The sequence below is a fragment of the Leptonychotes weddellii genome, chromosome 1, assembly GCF_054177405.1.
Source record: "Leptonychotes weddellii isolate Sample4059 chromosome 1, ASM5417740v2, whole genome shotgun sequence".
In the NCBI taxonomy this organism is placed as follows: Eukaryota; Metazoa; Chordata; class Mammalia; order Carnivora; family Phocidae; genus Leptonychotes; species Leptonychotes weddellii.
In genome coordinates this window covers 83,870,416-83,896,092 of record NC_138369.1, presented here as the reverse complement: position 1 = coordinate 83,896,092, position 25,677 = coordinate 83,870,416, and the positions used below count along the sequence as shown (strand labels likewise).

The window sequence follows — 25,677 nt, the reverse complement described above, 5'->3', positions numbered from 1 at the left end:
TGACCTGAGCCGAAGGCAGCCGCTTAACGACTGAGCCACCCAGGCGCCCCGGCTGTGTTTGTTTTATGCCAAATTCAGTGCCAAATGTGAATATGCCACTCAAAAGACTACTTGTCAAGAGCGATTTTGACCAACAGAACCAGTTTCTCCTGACCAGCCTGTACATCATTAACACTGCTGGCCAGGTGATCACCCATGCATTCCACTGTGTTCTCTGCCATCTTGCATTACCCGATTACAAAGCATTTTGTTTGATTCATTCTGTAAAATGGGAATGAAGTCTGAGATGATTATTGGGTCAGTTAAATGAAGCAATGACTATGGAGACTGTGGCTAGTTAAGTATTCAACTAGTGGCCCTACATACAACCACCACGACTATTACAACTTAATTACATTCATTACAACCAAGTAGAGTTCTGTTTTCTTAACAAGTGTCTAATGAGAGTATAAGGTAGCATGGGCCCAATAATTCAGAGAAGCAGAAACACTACTTCATCCCCTTGGCCTTGTTTAATCCTTTATTTCTTCCCTCACTGAGCAATCTCCTGGAGCCGACAGTCTAATGGAAGAGACAGACATGCAGACAAACAGCTCCTCTGTGATGATCAAAGTGCTCTAGCAAGTGTGCCCAGGCCTCTGGAGGATGCAGCCTTAAACTGAGTTTGGGAAAGGAGAGTCAGGGAGAGAGAAGTGGAACCAAGTCTTGAAAGACAGGAAGCATTTCTTTGGAATCCGAGAGAGAAAACCCTCTATTCCAGGCAGAGGTCTAAGTAAAGGCAAGGCCGTGTGAGATTGAATGACACCTTGAGGGAATGGCAAAGGGGGGGGGAGATGGGTGGTGCACAGGCTGTGGGGAGGGCCTCATGGAGAGAGAGAGATTAGCGGGGATCTAGTTGTCAAGAGTTTTGAATGTTACCAAGACTTTGGATTTTATCCTCTAGTCCAGAAGTTCTCAACCTTAAACTGCATACTGGAATCATCTATGGGAATTGGATAAAGAACCAACATTAGGCTCCAACCGGAGATTCTGATTTGTTTGGTCTTGGGTGAATACTGGGTATGGCGACTCAAAAAAAAAAAAAAAAAAGATTTCCGGATGATTCTGAGCAGCCTGGACACCGGTGAGTCATTTAAAAGATTTTAAGCGGGAATCATTTGGCAAGTTTGCAGACAGATCATTCTGGGAACCATTTGGTGAGAAGGATGTCTGGAGGGAGTCTAGAAAGAAGGCAAGGAGAAGGTAGGGAATGAACACGGGAGAAAGATTTGAAAGCTATTTGGGTGGAAGAATCAACTCACTGGAAATCAGAGGAGAGAGAGAGGGAAGAATGAAGGCTGACACCCCAGTTCCAGTACCTTGATGTGCCACTGGCAGGTAGGGAACTGGATCAAAGAGCTGGTTTATGGGGAAGATAATGAAGTCTGTGCTCCCTGAGGAGCCTGTGGGAAATGCAGGTGGTGCCCTCAATCAACAGGCATCCAAAATAGAAAGGAAACTGGGCTGAAGATTCAGCTGTGCACTGCACTAACACACCGGAGGTGGTCGAGAACACGAGCAGGGAAATGGTCCAAGGAAGGCAGAGTGGACGAACAGAAGGAGCTGGGGGAATGCCACTACCGAGGCGTGACAGATGATCAGAATCACCTGGCGGCCCTTATTAAAAACTTTAGTTTGGGGGCACCTGGGTGGCTCAGATGGTTACGCGTCTGCCTTCGGCTCAGGTCATGATCCCAGGGTCCTGGGATCGAGCCCTGAATCGGGCTCTCTGCTCCACGGGGAGCCTGCTTCTCCCTCTCCCCCTTCCCCACCTGCTTGTGCTCTCTCACTCTCTCTGTCAAATAAATAAATAAAATCTTAAAATAAAACAACAACAACAGAAAACAACTTTAATTTCTGGATGCCACCCCACACCGACAGAATCAGAATGGTCAGGGGTCAAGCCCCAGAAATCGATATTTAACAAGTTCCCAGGCATTTCTGAATCAAGACTAGGACTGGGGACTGTTACCAGCTTCCTAATAATGCTGTAACAAGTTAGCACAAACGTGGTGACTTAACAACAACAGAAATTTATTCTCTCACATTTCTGGAGGCTGGAAGTTTGCAATTAAGGTGTCGCTGAAGACTCTGGAGGACAATCTTTCCTTGCTTTTTCCAGCTTCTGGTGGTTCCAGGCAGTCTTTGGTTTGTGGTTTTGTCACTCTAATCTCTGCCTACGTCTTCACATGGCCTTCTCCTCCTTCTGTGCTGCTCCTCTGTGTGTTTCTTATAAGGCCATTTGTCTTTGGATTTAGGGCCCACCCCACAACCTAGGATGAGCTCATCTCAAGATCCTTAACTAACTTACATCTGCAAAGATTCCAAATAAGGTCATATTCACAGCCATAGGGATATGAACGTATCTTTTGGGGCCACCATTCAACCTACCACAGACACCATGGCAACAACTCCTCTGGATAAATGGGAGAGGGAACTGAGATCCAGAGTTCACAGCTAAGTTCCCTGACAGTGGCAGGAAGAGGAGGAAGAAAAGAGGAAGAGAGAGAGCTGTTGCGGGACTAAGATCTATAGCTGCACCTCCAAGTCTTATGCTGCCCAAGGGACCCCAGGCCACTCAGTGTGCAGGACACAGGGCCATCTGAAAGCACCATGCAGACTGGAAAAAATCACCCCAATCATAAATTAACAAAATGCTAGACCACGTTACACCCTCAAAACACAGGTGAAAGCTTTGAAAGGCTGAAAAGGCTTTCCATTAATTCACTTTCTAAACTAAATTAATTCGATAGGCAGTTAGGATTTCGTCTCTAAGATACTGTGGCCATTTTGTTCTCAGCACCCTAGTAGCTTCCAGTCCAGACACGTCACTGAAGCGGCATTGGTTGTTGGGACTGGTTACTTCTATCTTTCAGAATGTTTCCTTAGGAGCAGGCAAAACTCTCAGTCACCACCATTAAAGAAGGTTCAGTTATGCCTCCCTTCTCACGCCTACCAGAGTCCCCCAGTCCTTGCTGAGAGCCCATCACTCCCCATTGTCACACTGCTACGCGTTCCAGCACGGCAGTCCTACGTTATAAAGATGTGTATTGCCTCTCTGACACACGAAGGTTTTCTGGCCTCTTACCACAGGAATCTCCCTTCTTGGCAACATGGTTTGCATGGCCATAAGGGCCGTGGGGGGTGGGGAGGGTGGAAAGGAACCAGGTGCTATGTTCAGGTTAAAGTCACAGCCAGGGAACACTAGCCTTCAGAATCAGATTCCTAGTGTGGTCAAAACCACCCCATCATATATTCCAATGGTAGAATGTAAAAGGCACATCTCCCAGCCCCTACCCGCTAAGACTGTCCCCAAGTATCTCCTAGCTAGCAAACCCATAGGGACCGGTCTCTCTGCAAGTCTCTCCCTGTGCTTCACCACGCCACCTAGAGCAGTGTTCCCCATGCATTAATGCGCACGAGTCAGCTGGGCATCTTGTGAAGCACACTTTCTGACGCAGTGGGCCACTTACATGTGGTCCATCTTCGTTTACATCAGGTGGAGACAGCTGAGGTACACAGCTGAGTTGAAGGTTTAAGAAAACCAAGTCCCCGGGGCGCCTGGGTGGCTCGGTTGGTTAAGCGACTGCCTTCGGCTCAAGTCATGATCCTGGAGTCCCTGGATCGAGTCCCACATCAGGCTCCCTGCTCGGCAGGGAGTCTGCTTCTCCCTCTGACCCTCCCCCCTCTCATGTGCTTGCTCTCTCTCATTCTCTCTCTCTCAAATAAATAAATAAAATCTTTAAAAAAAAAAAAAAAGAAAACCAAGTCCCCTTACCGGCTGGTGAAATGATAATTGTTATGATGGTGAGGATGATGATGCCAATGACAATAAGAGCTAATATTTACTGGGCACTTTCTACATGCGAGGCCCTGTGCTAAAGCGCTTTATAGACATTATAACTCAGCTCCAAGAGAGCTAAGGAAAACAGGAGTGGTGAAAAGAGACTGAGAAAAAAGGCAAGGCATTATAAATTCCAGGACATGCAAAAGGTCAATCAAGTGTCAACAGAGACAGAGGCCAATTCTCACACTGTCCCCGTCTGGGAATAGTTAGGAAGTGGCTAACTGCTTGGTATTTCAGAAAGCATCTTTGGGTCGAGCCAGTCAACACCAGAGACTAGGTATATGGCAAAACACCTGCTGTCCTTCACTGTCACCCCATGGCCCGGTGCCAGCCAGGTTAGCCTCTGCAGTCTTGGCTCCGTTCCACTGCCTTGGGAGTAACATGCCTGAACAGGGAGCGGCTTCCTTTGGTGGGTTCTTCCTGTTCTATCCTGAGATGGGCACATGGCGCACTGAGCAGCTTAATCAAGGCTGCTGTGTCTGATGCCTCCCCAGATGTCCTCCAGATGTCCTTGGACATACATGCTGTGTTTTGCTGCTGATTCTACTGACAAATCGCTTGGCCTGTATGACACGGACACAGTTTATCTCCAAAGTGGTTCCCTTATTTGCTGTGACATGGAGAAGGTTCAATGGCCATGACTTTTCCTTGGGATGGGTCTTGGAGAACTTCAAGCCCAGTGCTCTGCAGGAAAAGACTGGGCAGGCTGCCACCGAGGAAATGCAGACTGGTGGGCTGAGTCAGATGGTGTGACTCTCTAACTGGCATGCGGGTAGCCCAGAGGCTGGATTCAGCCTGCAGAGAGGTTTCATCTGGCTACAGTATTTCAAAAAAAATGTCATGCCACCATTTTGTCACCATTTTGCCATTCCATCTTCTTATACCCAGCCCACATTGAATGTTCATATTCTCTTCCTGCCCCTGTATGTATCTTTAGACCCTAATCTACAATAACGTAAGTATAAACCACTTCTAAGTTTTTTTCTGCCTACAAGGTTCCAGTCTCTGTACAGGGATTCACCGTCCTCCTAAAATTTATGTGGTGAGGTATCAGTATTCAAGCTTCCGAAACTACTGAAGTACTCCATCTTAAAGACAGGTGGTGAGAAGCCATGACACGGAATATATTTGGGTCACAGAATATTTCTTCAGGATTCCTCCAGTTTGTTCACGCCCATGTGGAAAATTTCTTAATATATGAATCCTAGGGGGCAGAGTGGCAGAGAACAAACTCTTTACTTTGCTCCAAAAGTCACTTTAACCCTAAGGTCAGCTTGAGCTCCACAAAATCAGATTCATACTCTTGGAGGCACCCGGCTTTCCTTTTCAAAAGAGGCTCCGTACTCATCGTTAGCAGATGATGTAGTGCGGGCAGCAATAATTGTTGAGAATGCACAGGCCTTTACCAGTGGCTCCTTACTGGGTTGGAGTATTCTGGACCATACCACGCTTCACTACTGCGTCACACAAATAACAATTCGAAAAACTAGACCACAGCAATGCAGCCAGGACAACCTAGCAGTCTGGGCTTCAGACAAAGGGATCAACACAATAAAGCATATCCCCCAAGAGCACAACTGTCTCCAGGGAATCTTTGCAAACTACTCAGTAGAACAATGGTGGTCAACCCGAGGAAGCAGATTCTGCTCTAGAGACCCCGGTGTGGGGGTGGGGATGCAGAGCTGATCGTTTTGGCCTGCGGCGCTGGTCCGGGGCCTCCGGAGAAAAGCTGCTGATGCTCTTGCCCCGTTCTGCCCCCACTTCCTCCCCACTGTCCGTAAACAGCCCAGGGTTCGCAGTGCTTTCCCCGCACCCGGTAAGGTGCCCATGCACAGAGAGCACGTTCACGGACCTGAGCTCTCATGTATTCGAGTCCACGGACGTACTTTTCTGGCGCACACGTCTCCTCCTCCCGTGTTTTCCATCCTTTCTCTTCCCCCTCCCATTTTTCCAGTTTGAAGGCCCCGCTGGCAACACTGCACTCTCTGGAGCGAGGCCAGGCATGGCAGCACAGCTCCCCGAGGCGGCCCGGCATTGTGAAACGGTCACCTCCTCCCGGGGTCCAGGAGCCACAGGTGACTGGCAGAGCTGTCAGGCAACCCCATCGGTAGGCCGGACACACAGCGAGAGGCACAGGAGCTTCCGCGCTGTGGAAATGCTGCAAAAACTCTGGCTGGTCACACAAATGGACACGCGGCGGTTTAGACAAAAGAAATCGCCTGGGGAAAACTGATGGGTGGAAAAGGCAGGGGGAGGGAAGACTATGAAAGGAACGGAGTCCCGGGGAGCTTCTGCCAATTTCACTCCAAAAGACACTGCGTTGAAGCTGAAGGAAGGTTTCTGGCAGGAGTCAGGTATCCGAATAGTTCCCCTGCTCACCTGGTGGACCGAAAGTATCTTGGGGGGTGGGGGAGGGACAGGGAGCAATCACAGCAATAGATAAGCTGTCTCCACCAAAAAAAATAGTGAAATCCCCCAAACAAACCCAAAGCCACTGCAGATAGAAACCCACAACAGGCTGTTTAAAACTTATGCTTTTAAATATACTGATCTAAAAAAAATCTGAAGAACAGGCTGTTCTGCAGAACAGCTCGAGTCTCTGCTTGTGCTTTCATTTTAGAAAACAAATGCTCAGAGACTCCACAGGGGGAGGAGCTTCTCACAGGGATTCAAACTCACAGAAAATGGCCACCGGGTTTAGAAGCCTGAACACAACAAACAGGACACTCCAGGGACCTTCTGGGAATACACAGCACTTACCTTTCATGACAGTTAACTGTCTAGAGGCAGATACAACCTTTTATTCTGACCAGTAACATGAATCAAGGCCTCCAAAGGATTTGTTTGCTGAGCGCCACAATGACTAATCACCCGACTTTTTTTATCCTAAGCAAGGGAACCTCATGGGGCGAAGAAATAGGTCATTTTTAATGTAAGGTAGCGTCGAGGATCGGAGGGAAGACTCCCATCTAAACTTCATTAAAAAAAAGTCCTCAACAAGTATTTCCTAAAATAGAGACGCACAAAATCACCTTATCAGAAACTTGTAACAATAAATAGAAAAGAAAGTCTTAAAATAGATGATTCAAAAGTGGCAAAAAGCTCGAGTGATTTCCTGAAAATGTCAAAACCAAAACCAAATATGAAGAATGTTAAATATACAACAAAACAGGGTACGAGACTCACTCTGCAGTGCACATTCATTTAGGAAAACATGTGTTTCCCAGGTAATCGACAGTGCTTCCGTGCACAAAGTCAACTTAGAGTGTGCAGTGGCTAAAGAAACTTCAGATTTGCTAGACCTCGACAGGACAAATTTTAAAGGTCGGGTTCTTTTTTTAACCCTATTGAGCACAGCACTCAGTGTAGGCCAGTTCTCTAACGTCTGAGTAAAATCCTCTTCGGGGCTTCATGTCTCTGACACTCACGGCTTTTTCCATCTATCCTTGTGTCTTCTGCTTCCTCAAGGGGGTCCTCCCGTGAAAGCAAAGGCGGAACTCCCGTTAGTCCAAGGGGAGGGCGGAACACACTGCAAAAGGTATGGTTCCGCAGCACGCACCAGGAGGCAGGCGTGACTTTGGCTCCTGGGAGACTGTCAGCTGCTTCCACCCACCAGCACAGAGACAGCGCCGCGCCCTTGAGGAGCCTTTCTCTCTGAGCTCGTGTCAGGGCCTTCAAGACCAGAATAAGCCGGTATAAGCAGGGAGGGACCAGAATGCTGAGTAGATGGGTTTTGTTTTGGTTTTTTATTTTTTTTAAAGATTTTTTAAAGATTTTTTATTTATTTATTTGAGAGAGAGAATGAGATAGAGAGCATGAGAGGGGGGAGGGTCAGAGAGAGAGGCAGACTCCCTGCTGAGCAGGGAGCCCGACGTGGGACTCGATCCCGGGACTCCAGGATCATGACCTGAGCCGAAGGCAGTCGCTTAACCAACTGAGCCACCCAGGCGCCCCTTGTTTTGGTTTTTTAAAAGATTTTTATTTATTTATTTATTTAGAGCACGAGCAGGGGGAGGGGCAGAGGGAGAGAGAGCGTCCCAAGCACATTCCCCACCCAGGGCTCGATCCCACGACCCCGAGACCATGACCTGAGCCGAAATCAAGAGTCGGATGCCCCAACCGACTGAGCCACCCAGGCACCCCGCTGAGCAGATTTTTTAAAAAGGAAATCCTCTCTTTGGTCTAGAAGCGAATCAACCTTCTAACAGAGCTAATCAGAAATCTCTGTGCCTACATGAACATGCATACAAGTTTGGGGAGACTGCGATTCCAAATGTGGTGGGTCTCTCTTGCCTGGCGAGATAATAAATTCAGCTTTGTTTTTACTGAATTGGTGGTCTTATTAATTGTAATCAACTCTACAAATAATCAGAAGTTGTTCTAACACATGAACAGGAATAACACAAACAAAATGGGGCCTAGAAACAATATCCAACTCACAAAGCAGGAAGGAAGTGACAGCTCATATCTACCTCACCTTGCACAAAGCCTGCCTTCATGGATTGCTGAAATAACCCCAGGATGTTCCTCCAAGGATTTAAACGGCCACTGGATTTCTCATGAAAATGCAGCATGGGATGAACACATGGCATAAAAGTGGCCAGCAGAACACACGCAGACCAGTGCGAGTTGGGTCTTCCTCTTCATATTCTTCAGAAAATATTTGATTCCTCTCAAAACTAAATTATTTTATAGCTCAGCAATTTGCATTGAAATAAGAGAGAAAAAAGTGCTTTAAAAAATAGGAAACCGCCTTCTGCCTCTCCCAGTTTAAAAAGACATTTTCTTGACTGCTTAATTATTTTTATATATTTTTTAAGATTTTATTTATTTATTTGACAGAGAGAGAGAGAGCGCACAAGCAGGGGGAGTGGCAGAGGGTGAAGGAGAAGCAGGCTCCCTGCTGGGCAGAGAGCCTGATGTGGGGCTCCATCCCAGAACCCTGGGGTCATGACCTGAGCCGAAGGTAGACGCTTAACAGTCTGAGCCACCCAGGTGCCCCTCTTGACTACTAAAATTGACAAGAATCCAAGTGGTGAACAGGATGGAAGTTTTGCATCATGGTGCCCAACTGCGTACTAGAAGCCCAACTGGCATTATGGTCCCCTCTCTCCAACAGAACAGCTTCAGCCCCTCTTTAAGCTCTGCCTGCTGACTGCCATCTTTTGTTCTCCTGATCACCTGCCTTAAGACAGGGCCCACCTGCTTCTGCAGACAGTGTACTGGACTGGGCACTGGATACCGGGTTCTCTTCCCAGTTTGCTACTACCTGTGTGATCTTGAGTAAATCCTTCTGATGTCTCCTTATCTAGAATGTGAGGAGGTTGGACTAGTTTATTCCTAAGGTTCTTTCTAGCCACAAAATTTGAAAACCATGATTCCCTTCCTCCCATTTTATCATTTTTTGATTGATTCCCAGCCAGTCTCCGTCTTTTGGTAAGAATCCTAATTTTCTTCAAAACAAACCATCTCCCACCCTTAAATTCACACACTTTCCTCAAAAGTATATAAGGTAAAAGCAGAACCCAAAGCCTGGCTGGTACTAGTCTATCTATGAGAAGAGTCGGAGGGAACTCTGAAATCAGGACCCCTGGCAGACCTCAAATGTAGAGTTAACTCTCACCCCACCTTTCCACCTGCTTGTCTCAGCACCTCTGCTTCTCTGCTGGAGAGGGAACAGAATTACTGCATCTCAGAGCTAGAAGAAACCTTGGTCATCATTGAGCCAAACCTTTGGTTACAGATGAGGAAACCAAGCCAGCAAAGTTACAGGACTCTCCTTCCCAAGGTCGCACGGTGGGTCACTGGGACAAGTCCCAGGCCTCCTGGCTGGTCTGGTCTCTCACACCATGGTGTTTTGTATCTCCCCCAACCTCACTCTGCAGGGCTCTGGGCTCTTTCCCTCTCCCCCACCGTAGCCTTCCTGAGGGCCTTAGAGGGTCATCAACAAACACTTGCTGAGCACCTCTGGGCAATCCCCCAAGGAACTATTCTAAACTTTCAGCTGGCACAGTGATTCTGGGAACACTGAGCCCTCCATAGGGACAGTAAGAGCTATAACAAGACACAAATCGATGGGTCTCATCAGTGTAGAAATCCATTGGTGTCTTCACTTTAAAAGGAAAGCCTGAAGTAGCACATGGACAATAGATAAGGACAGCTGGGGGAGATGAGGAGGCCCCACAAGTTGGGGGTCCTGATCTGGTACCTGACACATAGCTAATATTTGTTGAATAATTTCAAGTTAGCTTCACCTGCTTCTTGTCAAAAATTCTGAGGTTACAGTAATATCAGGGACAAGGGTCTCTGAGTCTCTAAGCTAAAATCAGGAACAGTGATCTATTTCATATTCTCTCTCTGTAGCTGGGCAAACAACATGGGGTATGGAGAGAAGAGGCTGGACTTTGGAGTCAGACCCCAGGGTGTGAAAATCTCATCAGCTGCATTACCGAGCCTCTTCGCCTCAATTTCCACCACACCAGGTTATTCTGACATTCTCATAAGATGGCTGAAATAATGCACATAAGGTATAGAACTCACTTCATGAAAATTGCTCCGTCTTCTCCCCTTGGGCTCTATGGGAATAGACAGAAATTCGTATTTCTAGGAAGGCTCCAGGCTACTGGCATCCTCCAAAAGAAGCAAACCATCAACAGAATGCCAACAACATTATAAAAGGACTTGGTCTAATTTTTAAAAATTTATTCCTGTTATCTGATTTTTAAATTATGTGCAGGGAGTATAAAGCACAATTCAATAAGAACAAGTCAAATATGTTTTATATTTTCCTTACATAGCTTAAATATCAAGAATATACATATGTCTCAATCCTTTCTTGTGAATAAGCAAGGAAGAGAGCTAGCACTAGGAGGAAAAATAGGATCAATTATTTTCTCATCTATAAAATGAGGTTGGGACAGATGAGCAATGTGAACTGCCCTAAAAATTCTACGACTCCAAGATGCAGACAGGCACAGAAATGTAATCACGTAGCAGAGATGTTTACCAACCAGAGGACACTGAGTCATACAGAAAAATGTGTCAAAATATACTTTAATGGCATCACTGGGCAATGCTGCCGCCATTAAATATATTATTTGTCACAACAATTAAAGTTACATCGCTTTTGCAAACTCTGGGCACAGGGACAGGGTGTCACCATTTATCCTACAGGAAGAGAAGCTGATTTGGGGGCTGCACGTCACCCAGTACTGCTGTGGATGTGCTGCAGCCGGAGACGGTGAGGGGTGAGAATCCTGGCATGCCTTGACTATCTGGGGCTCGGCTGTTTTTATCTTATTACAGATATAATCCACAAACGTTAATGATACAAATATAAAACACTGGGGCATAGACCTATGTCTGATAGAAACTGGATTTGCAGGGACACCTGGGTGGCTCAGATGGTTAAGTGTCTGCCTTCAGCTCAGGTCGTGATCCCAGGGTTCTGGGATCGAGTCCCGCGTCCGGCTCCTTGCTCAGCGGGGAGCCTGCTTCTCCCTCTGCCTACAGCTCCCCCATTTGTGTGTGCTTTCTCGCTCGCTCTCTCACAAATAAATAAAATCTTTAAAAAAAAAAAAAAAGAAACTGGATTTGCAATCAGCATATCAAGGCTCAGGTCTTCCCCATCCTCTGCTTCCCAGAAACTGGCACTTGTTAATCCTCATCTTGCACTGCCTGTTTAAAATGAAGATTCCCAGGCCCTCCCCCAAATCCACATCCTCAGAATCTCTGGATTGTGGGCCTGGGAACCCACTTTTTTTTTTTTTTAAAGATTTTATTTATTTATTCATGAGAGACAGAGAGAGAGAGAGAGGCAGAGGGAGAAGCAGGCTCCCAAGGAGCAGAGAGCCCGATGTGGGACTCGATCCCAGGACCCTGGGATCATGACCTGAGCCAAAGGCAGACGCTCAACCATCTGAGCCACCCAGGCGCCCGGGAACCCACGTTTTAATATATTCCCCAGGTGGATTCTTATCCGTATTAGTTGCCAATCAGTTGAATTATCACGGGATAGATTAGCTACAGCGGGAGGAATGCTCTTTCCATGATAAAATCAACACATTAAAATAAATCATAAAGATAAGGCTTTGTGTATAGAGACATATTACACAGAAATTTATATACCTATACAAGGTTGTAAGGGGAAGGGAATCAACATTTATTAACTTCCTACTATGGTACAGATCCTGACCAAATTACACATTTCTCAATCTTCAAAATAATCTTATTTGAGTTATAGATGGAAAAAGTTACACTTACAGAGAGAGTAACGTCTCTGAAGTCACAAGCCTGGAAAATGGCCCGGTGAGGTTGTGAAACTAGATTTATCTGACCCCAGTCTTCTCATTCCATTGTATTAAGCTCATATGCCCATGAAAACACACACACATATACACACACTCTTTCTCTTTCTCTCTCACACATACATACATCATACATTAGCCATTTAGTAAAAGGCAAAGGAATTAAATTACTTTTAGCAAACCTCTTGCATCAACAGAAATGTAGTTCTTAAAGAACTTATCCTATCAACAGATATTCTCTGGTCTGTCTGCTCACAACAGAATAAAGTGTACAAATGACTACTATCAAAACCGCATTTAAGAGCTGTATTTTTAGTAATCAGAAGTGTTTTGGGGGGGCGTCTGGGTGGCTCAGTCATCAAGTGTCTGCCTTCAGCTCAGGTCATGATCCCAGGGTCCTGGGATCGAGCCCCGCATCGGGTTTCCTGCTCTGCAGGGAGCCTGCTTCTCCCTCTCCCACTCCCCCTGCTTGTGTTCGCTGTCAAATAAATAAATAAAATCTTAAAAAAAAAAAGTGTTTTGGGGGGCTAGCTAGGATCAAATTTAACAGTGATTCTTGATTTGTGCAAACTACAAATTCTTGGAAATGAACCCATTTAATATTCATTCTGCAAGTCATATTACCTCAAAAACAGAAGTGCCAACAAACATGATCTAGCCCTTGTTGATCCAATGGCATCCTGAGCTCAGCACCCCCCCACACCCCCGCCATCGTCTGGCACTTCCGGCTCCCTCCACTGGGAAACCCCTTCTGCTGGCTGGTTGCTGGAGTCCTGTTCTCTTGCAGTTCTTCCTTTCTCCCTTGCCAGACTTCTCTCTGGGTCCTCCCTAGGTCCTTCCTTCTTTTCTCATAAGGCTCCATCCTCAACCTTTGCCTCCCTATATTCTCTCTCTAGAAAAGCTTTTCTCCCACCTCTTGACTTTTTCTTATATCTAATGACTTCCAAGCTAGCTCTAGCTTTCCTCTGTGGCACAAAGCCCCCAGGGAGCTGTCACCACCTCCAACTCAGCACCTCTTAAATGCAGCTCCTTACCCACCTTTGAAGCTTCCCTCACGGGCAGCACTCTGGGCGAAACCTCAGTGGCAGCTTTAGTTACTCCTTCTTCACTGAGATGTCAGATGGTGTTCTTTCCTTTGCATCTGTTCCTTTCCCATTTCATGTCTTCCCCTCCCACACTCCCCCCTTTCCCTGATGGACTGTGGGAGCCTTCTAACTGGTCTCCCTGTCTCTGGTTTCTGCCCTGCCTTTCCTCCCTATCGCTCTCCCCATGAGCTACTCACAACAGCTTGCCCCTGATGCATAGCTGTGACACTCCCCTGTTCAAATACACTCAATAGACTCCTATTGGTTTAATACATTCATATTTCCCAGCTGGACATACAAGACCATTATTGTTTGCCACTGAACGTTCTCAGTTTTATTTCCCACTTGATGCCTGTATAGGCCAGTTCTAACTCAGTTGGACTCACTACCTTTCCCTGAATACGGTCCATGCTCTCTTGTTCTCCTGCTATTCTTCCTATCTCAAATGCAGTCTCCTCATCTCTCTCTTTTAAAAGATTTATCTTTTTAAAAGATATTTTATTAATTTGAGACAGAGTGCGAGTGCGTGCATGAGCAGGGATGGGGGGTTGGAGAGGAGGGGCAGAGGAAGAGGGAGAAGCAGACTCCCCGCTCACCAGGGAGCCAAATGCAGGGCTCGATCCCAGGACCCTGAGATCATGACCTGAGCAGAAGGCAGATGCTTAATCAACTGAGCCACCCAGGAGCCCCTATTTATTTCCTTTAAAGGCAGGGGGCAGAGGGAGAGGGAGAGAGAGAATCTCAAGCACACTCCCTGCTGAGCACAGAGCCCTATATGGGGCTTGATCTCATGACCCTGAGATCATGACCTGAGCCAAAATCAAGAGTTGGATGCTTAACTGATTGAGCCACCCAAGTGCCCCTTCTCCGCATCTCTTTTATGGAAACTCTACATCCTTCAAGGACTTGCTTAAATGCCTTTTCTCAAGAAAGAGTCCCTTGACTCCTAGAGGTAAAAGAGACCTCTTCCTTTTCGAATTACCAAACTATCTTTTTAGGCATTTACCACACGGTGTTCTGCATATGCTATTTCCTCATCTACATAACAGGGTCTGAGAGGGAAGGACCCAGATCTTTTTGCTACTGAATCCTCTGTTTTCTCTAGCACAGTGACGTACTCATGTAGGCACTCAATAAATATTTGTTGTATAACATTTATAGAACTAGAAGTTTACAAAGCACATTCACATTCAACATCTCATTTGTTCTATTTGGAGTTAAGTTTATTACAAGCAGCATTCAAGACTTACAAACTGATTTCTGTTGCTTAATGCAATTATTGGAGCTCTCTAACTTTGTACTCTGTAAATTAAAGTATCTCTTAAATTGCTTTACCTTTGAACACTTCTAGTCCTGGGTAGCCTACGAAGCTAGAAGAGGAGAGCATTTCAAGTTAAAGAAAGCCCCCTTGCCAAACTGCTTTCCTCTGTGTCTATTGGTTAAGTGTACAAACAAAAGACCTCTATAAGCAGGTGACAGTAATGGCAAAATCAAAATTTAAAAGAGAAGAAATTCCTTTCTTTTTTGGGGGGAAGGAGGGCCGAGGGAGAGAGAGAATCAAGCAGGCTCCACACCCAGTATGGAGCCCAATGCGGGGCTTGATCTCACAACCCTGAGATCAGGACCTAAGTGAAAATTAAGAGTTGGATGCTTAACCGACTGAGCCACCCAGGCGCCCCGAGAAGAAATTCCTTTCTTAAGATTTCAAGATTTTTAAAGATCTATATATCCTTTATGGGTCAATCTCGAACTTCCTTGGAGCTGATATTCTAGTATGTTAACAACAGCAAATCTCTAACAGTTGGACAAATAATTCCTTGCTAAGAGATTGAATGTGATTAATACCATGATTGTAAAAATACGGTATGCTTGGTCTTGAATACCCAAGTGCCTTGTAGGAGTTTAATATACATTTGTTGAGTGAACAAATCAATGAATTAATTCAGAGAAGACCTTACTATTGTTTATAAGTTGAAAGTATCAGTTTTAGTAATCAGATGGAAGTATAGGTTAAATTTGAAAAAAATGAAAAAACTGCATAAAAGGCAAGAACTGTGACATGTCAGCTACTCAGGTCTCTTCCTGTTAACAGATCCCACGCTGACTGCTGGAGAGGCAGGTGAAGGAGGGGTGAACATCAGGCACTGCCCAACTGACTGCCTCTTTGGAGTTTAGGCTGCAGACTCCTCAAGGGCCAGCACTTTGCCTTGAACTTTGTGGTCCTAGCATTGTGCTTTGCATACGGAATGTGCACCACACATATAGTATGAGATATAAAGCCCTCCATGACCTGCATTTTCATACTTTATTCCTTCACATCTGTTCTTCTTTACCTTGTAGGGGTATTGTGAGGAGTTAAAAAAAAACAAAAACAAAAAAACCCCCAGCATTTTGCTGGGCTGTCAGTTCTTGTCTACATAAACTGCAAGCATCCTAGGGGTGAGCTCTTCACATGTATACTCTCAGGGCCTAGCATGGTGCTCTCCCTCCGGCAGCCCCTGAGCTGGCTACATGACTGAGCAATGGAGATCCAAGTGTCATCCTGCCTTGGCCCCAGCCCACTGGGTTACCCCGTAGAGCCATTTAAACTCTCTGGGCCTCAATGATGTCTGTGGTCCCTTCCAGTCTGGACAAGCTAGAGATCAATGAAGAGATTTAAAGAAGGTCCCACGACAGTCACTGGCAGAACTGGAATGAGAGGCCAGTTGTCCTGAAGCCCTGTTTCACTTAGTCCCCCCTTCATCACAGGAGCCTCCTGTCTCCTTAATAACAGTTCACTTAAATGTCATTGTCACTCTGTAATCCCCCAATCTGGTGGATCGCTGGCACAAATCATATGACCCTTGGGAGTCCTTCAGTCCCTCAGAAAAACCCTTTTTTATTTCATACAGACTAAGGAGAAACACAAATTCAGTTACCTCAGTTAGAACACACCAGCACTAACAGTTAGTTTCTTGTGCTTTGGAAGGAATCACTCGGAAATTCTTGGTTCTGAGTCCTCCATCTCCTCCACATCAAGACCTAAAAAAGAAAGAAAGAAGGGAAGAAATAGCACAGTGTCCCATGACTGGCTGCCAGGATTTGATGTTTCAGCAACAACAGTAATTACAATTACCATGTGTCTTGAACACCTACTCTAAGTCAAGCACTGAGCAAAATACTGACATATGTGACCTCATATAGTCTTCATAATACCCCTCCCTCCGATGTAGGAGACATTCCCCACTTTATAGCTACAGAAAAAAAGGCTCTGAAAGGTCACGGAATCTATTCAAGGTCACACAGGTAGTTTATGTAAGATCTGAGACTTAAACCCAGGTTCAGTTGACTCCAAAGCTTGGGTTATTAACCTGTAAACAAGTGTTTTAAAAACTTTGTGGCAGTGACCTACCGTTTTAAAAAAATTACATTATATAAACCGCAAAGTCTCAAAACAACAACAATGCTCTCTGATATTTTCTATTCTCTTCTTTTCTATATTGGATTACGTATTTTATATCTTTTTTAAAAATTCCTGTAGTAACCCACTAAACTGATTCCACAATCTTCTAATGGGTCCCTACTCTTGTTGGAAAAACACTATACTTACATACGGTACCTCACCAGAAGTTTCTCTGAAACCACGGACTAAATTCTCTTATGCTTTTTAGCCATGCGAACCTAACGGGAGTAGCTGAGCTTCGTAATTGGGAGAAAAGTCTTTTAACCTTTAAAATATGTATAAGGCACCATAACATATATCATCTATAATGGATCCTTAAAAGGAATATTCAGTTAGGGCCACAGTCCAGAATGGAATTAGTCACTTACCTACAGCAGAGCAGGACTTAATAAGTGGAATCGCGGACACACTAAAATCTCGGGTGATTTATTATACACCCTGCAAAGCAGCAGCTTACAGCGGGCGGTTGTGTTGTACCAACAGAACAGACCTAACTACTTGCAGAAGTAAGAGGCTGAGATTGCAAACCCCTGGGGGCAGGGCCCTGCCTTTGCACGTCCCATTCAATTCCAGGGGCTTGGTGTTGAACCAAGAAAATCATCAGGTTCCCACTGGGTCGGGACTGGGGTCCCAGTCGCAGGCCGGAGCCAGGGGAGTTGTGACTGTCAGCGCAGTTGCTGAGCCTGCTGGACCTGAGCCCTAAGGTCCCCAGCCCTTGGGTGCGCATTTCTCCCCCCGCCCCCCGCCCTCTTGCACAGTCGCGCAGTTGGGCCACGAGATGCGGCGCCACCTGCCCGGGTCAGCAGTTGGCCCCCTTCTCCCCCCTGAGGCGCAGGCCCCCGGCTCCTGGCACCTGCGGCCGCTGGGTCCCTGCAGCAGCTCGGCTTTCCAGCGTTCGCGGAGCTCACAGCCCTGCGCCAGCCTTTGCCAGCCAGGTTTCGGGGCTCCTTTCTGGGGAGAGGAGGGGGTCAGGCTGGTCGCGCCCGGGGCCCCGCGCCCGCAGGCCGCACCTCGCCCACCCAGCCCCGCACACAGACCCTGCGAATGGCACTTACAGGGCTCGACTGCTCCAGCGCCAGCGCGTTCCCCCGGGGGTCCATGTCTCTTCCGGACCCGCGAGTCCGGCCGCTGCGCCACACAGCACCGCCCAGAAAATGGACGCCGGCGCTCGGCTCTGCCGGCCCGGCCCGCCCCCGGCGCGGGGTAGAGGACGCGGCGGGTCTGGGAAGAGGTCGGCCCGACCCTCAGCCCGTGGGCCCCGGCGCCCGGGGAACCGCCGCGCGGACGACGAGGCCTCGGGAGGGCGGCGGCGGGACCGGGGGCGGGGGACGCACGACGGCCGCGCGAGGCCCAGACCGTACCTGGTGCGACGGCGGGGTGGGGGTTGGGGGTAGGAACCTACGACGGCCCCGCGGGGGCCCCAGACTCCACCAGAGGGGCAGTGGCCTGCGCCTCCTTCCCGAGGGAGAACACGGCTAGGAACCTGGCCCAAGGACAACCCAGTTTGGGGGGCCAGCGGCCACTGTCACCATCAGAACAAGGCCTGGGGCGGCAGAAGGGCCCCTGGGTTCCAGATCCAGATCTCAAGAGGGCATCCAAGCCCTGCACATTTCAGAGAGGCAGGATTCGGAGAAAGTCAAGTGCAGTTTTAATGTAATCAAATTCTCAGGAATAGTGTGTCACCTGTGCTTTCCCATGGCTGTCAGGGGAGGCCTAGATCGATTTTCCCAACGTGGTATAAAAAAAACATTTCACGCAAAAGACCCAGTCCTCTTCCTCAAATAAAGGGCGCTGACTGCCCGCTGGGATCTTTCTTCCAAGATTCAGGGACTGCTCATTGAAAAAGTATTTACTTACTCCACAAGGTTGCCTTGTGGAGCTATCAGCCTCCTGCACTAACGTGCAGGTTTTGTTTGCTTGTTTTTTTGTTTGTTTGTTTGTTTTTAAACAAAACCACCCATATTCCCTGCATTTTGGTAGCATGAGTCTGATGTAAAATTTTCTTGAGCAAAGATTTACTCCCAGGTTACAACTTAAAAGGATAAAAAGCCTGTTATCCTGCTTTTAGTTTGGAATACAATGTTTCCAATTCTGCATCTCGGTTCCCGACCATATTTTAAGAACCCTATCATCTTGAAACTAAAGTAGATTACAATATTAAATACACAGCTAGCAAAACATTTTAAATAATCAAGGAAAAATATATTGACTTAAAGTCAAATTAAAGAATTATGTAATTTAAAAATAAAGGCAGGGTTTTAAAGGCTGGCAGTTAGGGCAGCATGCACACACATGTACACTAGCAGTCCCAACCTTCTCGAAGCCAAGCACTCTCTAGTCTCTCAGTAGGCCACATGTTTAGAAAGCTCTATTCCACTAAATTGTGTTTATTAACTAATGATTCATCTTCCCAATTAAAAAACAACCTGCAATGTTTTTGTGTAAATAACCGCCAATCAGAGCTTCTACAAAACCTGAGCCAATTCATTGTCAATCGTAGATTCCAACCTAAAGAAACTTGTGGTCTGATTGCAAGTTTATGTGTTTTCGTTGAGGCTTTTGGAAACTGTGAAAACCATTTGGAGACCTCCAAGAAAACTGAGGTACACAAATTAGGAACCACGGGTTGGAAAGTGCCAGTATGAGGCATGACTCTCTCTGCTTCCCTAAGATTGGAAGGCGGGAAGTGGTCAAGCAAGGGAGTTTGGCGTTTGGATTCTGCCTGGCTGGGTTTAAAGCCCAGCTTTGTCACTTACAGAGTCACTCGCTGTGTAATTTTAGGCAAGTTACTTAACCTCCCTGAGCCTCAGCTTCCTCATGCATAAAATGAGGCTTATTTTAATATTACACTTACCTTGTAGGGCTTCTTAATAACTTAATGGGATAATACATGCGAAGTATCTACAAAAGTGCCTGGCCTATAGTAAGCGTTCTATAAGTGTAAACTGTTGTGGCTGCTGGTGGAAGGCAATTATTCAGAGCTCTAAGGTCCTACCATCCAAGCAGTAAGAATCATAGCTATGAACGTAAAGCAACCTTTATACCCTAGAAATTTTCCATGCGTAAGCTGCCAGGGTCACATGGTGAGTGACATAAAGGGATTTAAACACAGGTCTGTCTCCACAGTCCACTTTCTGTGCTGCTAACATGTTCCAGGTGGTACCTTGATCAGACGCTGTCAACAGCTTGTTAAGGGTGAAATCGGCTCTGGCTTCCCTAAGAGGCTTAGCAAGTGAATGGCTCCTTACATCCACTTGGGAATTCACAAACAGTGGCATTTCTTTCCCATTAGAGCCAAATGTTTCTCCAGAAGCGTGTAGATTTCCCCAAATTGTTATTAATAACTGAAATATCATGGCAACAGTTTTAAACACCACAGACGAAAACTTACATAATCAGCCTGTCCTTCAAAATTTTCCACCCTTCCTCATAACCAGTCTCAGATTCTCTCTTAATCATGCTTCTGAGTACGGGAAACTATCTGGAAATTTCCAGGAACATCCCAACGTGTCATAATTTTATGCTTTTATGTAAAGATTTATTCTTTCCAAAACATTGTTTTTCTATATTTTTATACCTTTCAGTTCAATACATTTGCAAATCGGAAAAAAAAAATGCTACAACTTTCGAGATCCTTTCTTCTGAAATATCTTCCAGTTCTTCCACATCTCCACAGTGTGGCTCCTGGTCCTTTCCTAGTGGCCTTTCCCAGGAGGTTTTCTACCCTCATTTCCTTTAATCCCCACTTGATTTCTGCTAGGCTACAGCTACATGTTTGCACTTTCTGATTTAGGGCTGTTGGTCCATGTAACATTTCCTGTCAGCCTCCCTTTTTAAGTTTTCAATATTATCATAATGTATAAAAAGACTAAAGTCTGTCTCTTTTTAAAACCCATTTCCTTCCTTAGTTTCCCACCATGCGTTAGGAGTCCAGAACTCGTTCGGTCTCCCATGTTTGCAGCACTCTTGTTAATTTGTTGCTTTACTTCTCTCTGTCCCTTATCCTGGGGACTCACCAAATTTGTATCCCTTGGCCTCCCTTTATGTGGCTGCTTATCTCTTTCCCTTCTAGCATTTAAGAAAGTCTGTCTGAACTGTAGTCGTCTCTACTCTCCACCACATTCCTGAAAAGTCCTCTTGTGACGGTGCATTGAGAGGTCTACCAAAGCCCCTGAAGAGGCAGTGTTTCCAACAGGGGCTCTAAGGCTCCTGGGAGCCAGGCAGGAAGTAGTGTGAACTGGGTTCTGCAGGATAATTCGTGTCCCACCTAAGTGAGGAACAGGCGTGGTCACTACCCAGCCCCAGAGCAACCCGTGCCGGGTCGGGGTGGGGGGTGGGGGCAGATCTACAGAATTTTCAAATGAAGCCAAAATCGGCATTTTTATGTAAAGTCTATGAAATGTTGACTACTTACACAAACGAAACAAACAAAGGCATCTGAATCTGATCAAGTCTCTAGCTGTAACTACCGATTTACAGGAAATTTCTGAGACAGAAGAACATGTAAAACAGCACCAAGGAGTATAATCAATCAGACTTCAGATTGTAGGAAACTCTACAGGTCAAACAGTTTCTTCAACAAATTTTTTATAGCAACAGCAAGGATGAAAGAAAGAGGGAAGGAAGCCAATAAATTAAATGACATTTAAGGGAATATCAATTGTACTGTAAGGACCTTATTCAGAATCGTGCTTTGAACAAGTAAATTGGTTTTTATTTAAATGACATAATTGGACAGATTAGGCCAAATTAGGAGAAATGCTGACTATGATATTTGATGTTATTAAAGAATTATTATTTGTTGGTAATGATAATGATACTGTGGTTATTTTTCTTAGAAAATCACATTTTTAAAAGATTTTATTTATTTATTTGACAGAGAGAGACACAGCGAGAGAGGAAACACAAGCAGGGGGAGTGGGAGAGGGAGAAGCAGGCTTCCCGCTGAGCAGGGAGCCCCATGCGGGGCTCCATCCCAGGACCCTGGGGTCATGACCTGAACCGAAGGCAGACGCTTAACGACTGAGCTACCCAGGTGCCCGAAAATCACATTTTTTAAATGTATTTTTTTAGTAACTCACATTTTAAAAACGTTTTCTTTAGAAATATTTCAAACTTATAGAAGAATTTCAAGAATAGTACCAAAAAACGCCTACATATATTCTACTCATATCTACCTACCTACCTACTTATTTTTTCCTGAACTATTTGCAAGTTGCAGACATCATTCTCTTTTACCCCTAAATACTTCAGCATTTATTTGCTAAGTAAAAGGGCTTTCTCTTCATATCCTTGTCTTTTAGAGAATCACACTAAAATACTTAGAGATAAAATGATATGATATCTGGGATTTACTTCAAAATAATACAGGAGAGGATTTACATAAAACAAGGTTGGCCAGCCATTGAGAATTAGAGAAGTTGGGTGATGGCTACATGGGGGTTCATTAAACTAGCCTTTCTATATTTTGTACAGGTTCAAGATTTTCATAATAAAGTTTTAAAAGATTATGTAATGAAAGGCTTTAAAATGATATGCTATTAAGTGAATAAGAGGAAGATACAAAATTGTCTACAAAATATCTCAAGGGGCGCCTGGGTGGCTCAGTCGTTAAGCGTCTGCCTTCAGCTCAGCTCATGATCCCAGGGTCCTGGGATCCAGCCCCACATTGGGCTCCATGCTCAGTGATGAACCTGCTTCTCCTTCTCTCTCTGCCCCTCCCCCCTGCTTGTGTTCACTCTTTCTCTCTCTCTTTCTGTCAAGTAAATAAATACAATCTTTAAAAAAAAATACATTATCTCAAGTATTTAAAAAATCACCATGATAGATAAAAGATTGAAAGAATACATGCCCAAATAGTAACATTCCAAATTATTTCACAGTAGCTATATCTTACTTTTATAATTAGTTATAAGTATAATGAGAAGAATTAGAATAATTAGAAGCACTTAGAAAATTAGAAAAAAAAACATTGTAACAGATTCAATTAAAATTATCGTTAACAAATAAAACACATATGTGGTCTGGACTGACCAATGGGCCCCGGTTTACTGATTTTGGCTTAGAAAATGGGTCCACAGACTATGGCCTGTGGATCAAATTTGGCCCACCACCTATTTTTGTATAGCCCGCAAGTTGAGAATGGTTCTTACAATTTTAAATGATCAGAAAAAAAAAATTGAAAGGAGAGTAATATTTCATGATGTGAAAATTACATGAAACTCAACTTTCAGTGTCCACAAATAAGTTTGTATTAGGACATAGCCACCATCATTCATTTCTGTATCTATGATAGTGCAGTGCATACATTATTATTGTTATATTGAATATTACATATTAAATTTTAAATTTTGTCAATAAAAAGCTTATGGAAATTTATTTTCTCAGTTATTATATAAATATCTATATAGTATCCCCAATTGTGCCTCAATCCACAAAACCTAAAATATTTACTATCTGACTCTTTACAGAAAAAGTATGCAAACTCCTGGTGGAGGACCGGGCGTCCCCTGTGACCTAAAAGCAGCTTATTGTAGAAACTGCACTGGACTAGGATGGCCTCTTAATGCTCCTAGTGACCTGGAGAAGCCATAACTTCTTTGTGCCACAGTTCCCTTAATGACAAAATAAAGTGTGTCTAAGGTCCACATGGCAAATGAAGTCTGTGATTCACATTTCTGTGAGAGCTCAACAAGCAGTACAGGGGTGATGACAACACTAAGGGCTGGCGTGGTCCTCCTGAAGATCAAGGAATTCTTTTTTTTTTTTAAAGATTTTATTTATTTATTTGTGAGAGAGAGAGAACACAAGCGGGGGAGCGGCTGGGAGAGGCAGAGGGAGAAGCAGACTCCCCACTGAGCAGGGAGCCCGATGCAGGACTCGATCCCAGGACCCTGGGATCATGACCTGAGTCGAAGGCAGACGCTTAACCGACTGAGTCCCCCAGGTGCCCAATCAAGGAATTCAATGAGAATAACCTTTGGCACTCTGAGCAGAGCCTGGATAGGCTGGTGAAGAGCAAGGAAGAGGCCTCGGGAGCTCCAAAAGCAGAGCAGCATGCCTGCTGTGGGCAACATGACTTTGGGAGAGAATTCCTTAAATCTGCAGCTTAAATCAGGTATTTTGGGGCTTATTTCTAGTCTTTGCTGTGTAGAAGACCACAGCACATGTAAAAAGTCTGCTCATTTAATTGAAAGTTTAATACAGATCTAGCAGAGCGATGGGTGGGGGGATGAGGGGCTCTCTGGCATCCTCAGATATAGAATAGGAGCCTTGGGATGGGGACTTCATAAGATTCTGGGATAAATTACCCTCAAAGATGTCAGTCTGTAGGCTCTTTGTAACAGCCAACATGGGACAATTAAGCAGCAAGACCAACATCACCACCGAAGCCAGACAGAACATCATGGCACCAGTCCCTATGCAGCAGGCCTGCGGTCTGCATTCTAGGGGCTTTCCCAAGACTTCTTTTCCTAGTTGCACCCCCTCCCCACCCTTTCTGCCTTGTACCCTGCACCCCCTTCCCTTCAGGGTATGCACAGCAGCATCTCCTTTTGTTCACCAGCGGCCTCCTGACTGCTCCCTTTGTTTCCTCTTATTTTCTGCGCCCCCCCCCGCCCCCTCCTCCACAGCCCTCTCCGTCTGCGGTCACCTCCGTCTCCCCATTTCGCCTCCTAGATGACCACCCCCTTCTCTTCCACATCATTTCCTCAATAGCCTACAGTTTCTAGAAAATCCTTCAGTGATGTAGCCCCTCTCTTTCCCTACTAAAGGTTCCCCTCTTCCCTTCCACAGCTCAAGAAACGAGGGAGGGGGGAGAATTACAAGGGCACTGCCCTCCTGGGATTTAACCACATTCTCAGCTGGTGGCTTTTGTTTTCTCGGCTCACTGGCTTGTAAGGCCCTCAGGGCAGGCACTCCGCGTCACGCTCAGCGCTGGGGAAGATGGGCAGGACTGTTGGGCCTTAATTAGAGCAAGGCCTCAGACAGGGTAGAAGATTTTAGCAGGCAAAATGAAAAAGGAATTTCAAAATGTCCATTTGGCAGCAATGACCACAGGGGAAGGAAGAGGTTTATTGTATTATATAAAGAAAATCACGAAAGCTCTCACAGCTTTTCACGAACACAGAAATAATATTTACACTGGCTTTTTAAAAACAAAACAGAACCGGAAAACAAACTCCCTCTGCAGGCCAAATGTAGTGAGTGTAGACCCAAGTGCTAGTCTTGAACCCTGAGCAGGGATAGCTGCAGAAGCAAGGAAAGAATTAAGGGAAAAGATGCAAAATGAGTTACCAGATCAAAAGAACAATTTTCTGGTCAACGAGACTTTGAGGCCACAGCAGAGCCACACTGGGATCACCTAACAGAGACATGAGCTTTGGCAACTAGTCTTTGATATACCCGCTACCCACCAAGCCTTCTGCAGGACAGCCAGCAGGGAGACCCCCACTGTCAGCCAGGGAAGGTAAAAAGGCAGAAGCATCTTGCCTGCATCACAAATTCAAATTTTTATATTCAAGGGCTTCTCAACTTAACATCTGCTCATGAATGCAAAAGGGTGTCAGCTGTTAGTGAAGTCACCTGGCAAATGTAGGCAGACCAGCTTGGAGTAGGACAGCCAGACATACGGTGGCTTATTAGGAGCCAAGACATCTTGGGAAGGTGATGAGGATGAGACATGGAGTCCCAGGAAGAACCACCCTTGCCATCAAGTGAAATGGCCCCAAACTGAAGGCCGGCCTCCAAGGGAACAGTGTAAAAGGCCCCTAAGAGAACAGCATGCCATTCATTTCTGTCTGGAACAGAGAGGACACACAACTGTGCCTGTCCATACAATGTCTTGCCTTGTGTAGGAACCTGGATGGAAGTTTCATAGGGTGTTTCATGTCATATTCCATTTCGCCTGGGTTGGAGTGCTACCTGCTATCTACTCAACAAGCGATGGTCAAAGAAGTG

At 45.6% G+C, this 25,677-nt stretch overlaps 2 protein-coding genes across 4 annotated transcripts in view; both read right to left on the bottom strand.

Annotated features, from left to right (window-relative positions):
• Nucleotides 1–25,677, bottom strand: part of PXYLP1 (2-phosphoxylose phosphatase 1) — a 336,729-nt gene that overhangs the window by 152,742 nt on the left and 158,310 nt on the right. The window lies entirely within an intron of this gene.
• The window catches only part of LOC115938511 (zinc finger and BTB domain-containing protein 38), a 79,355-nt gene that overhangs the window by 29,610 nt on the left and 24,068 nt on the right, over nt 1–25,677 (bottom strand). For 2 of the 3 annotated variants that reach the window (XM_081827240.1, XM_081827233.1), the window contains one exon: nt 16,196–16,298. The gene's annotated coding sequence lies outside the window, so the exon portion shown is untranslated. Of the gene's footprint in view, nt 1–16,195; nt 16,299–17,774; nt 17,833–25,677 lie in introns of those variants that run through there. The other variant, XM_031032572.2, reaches the window with a different exon arrangement.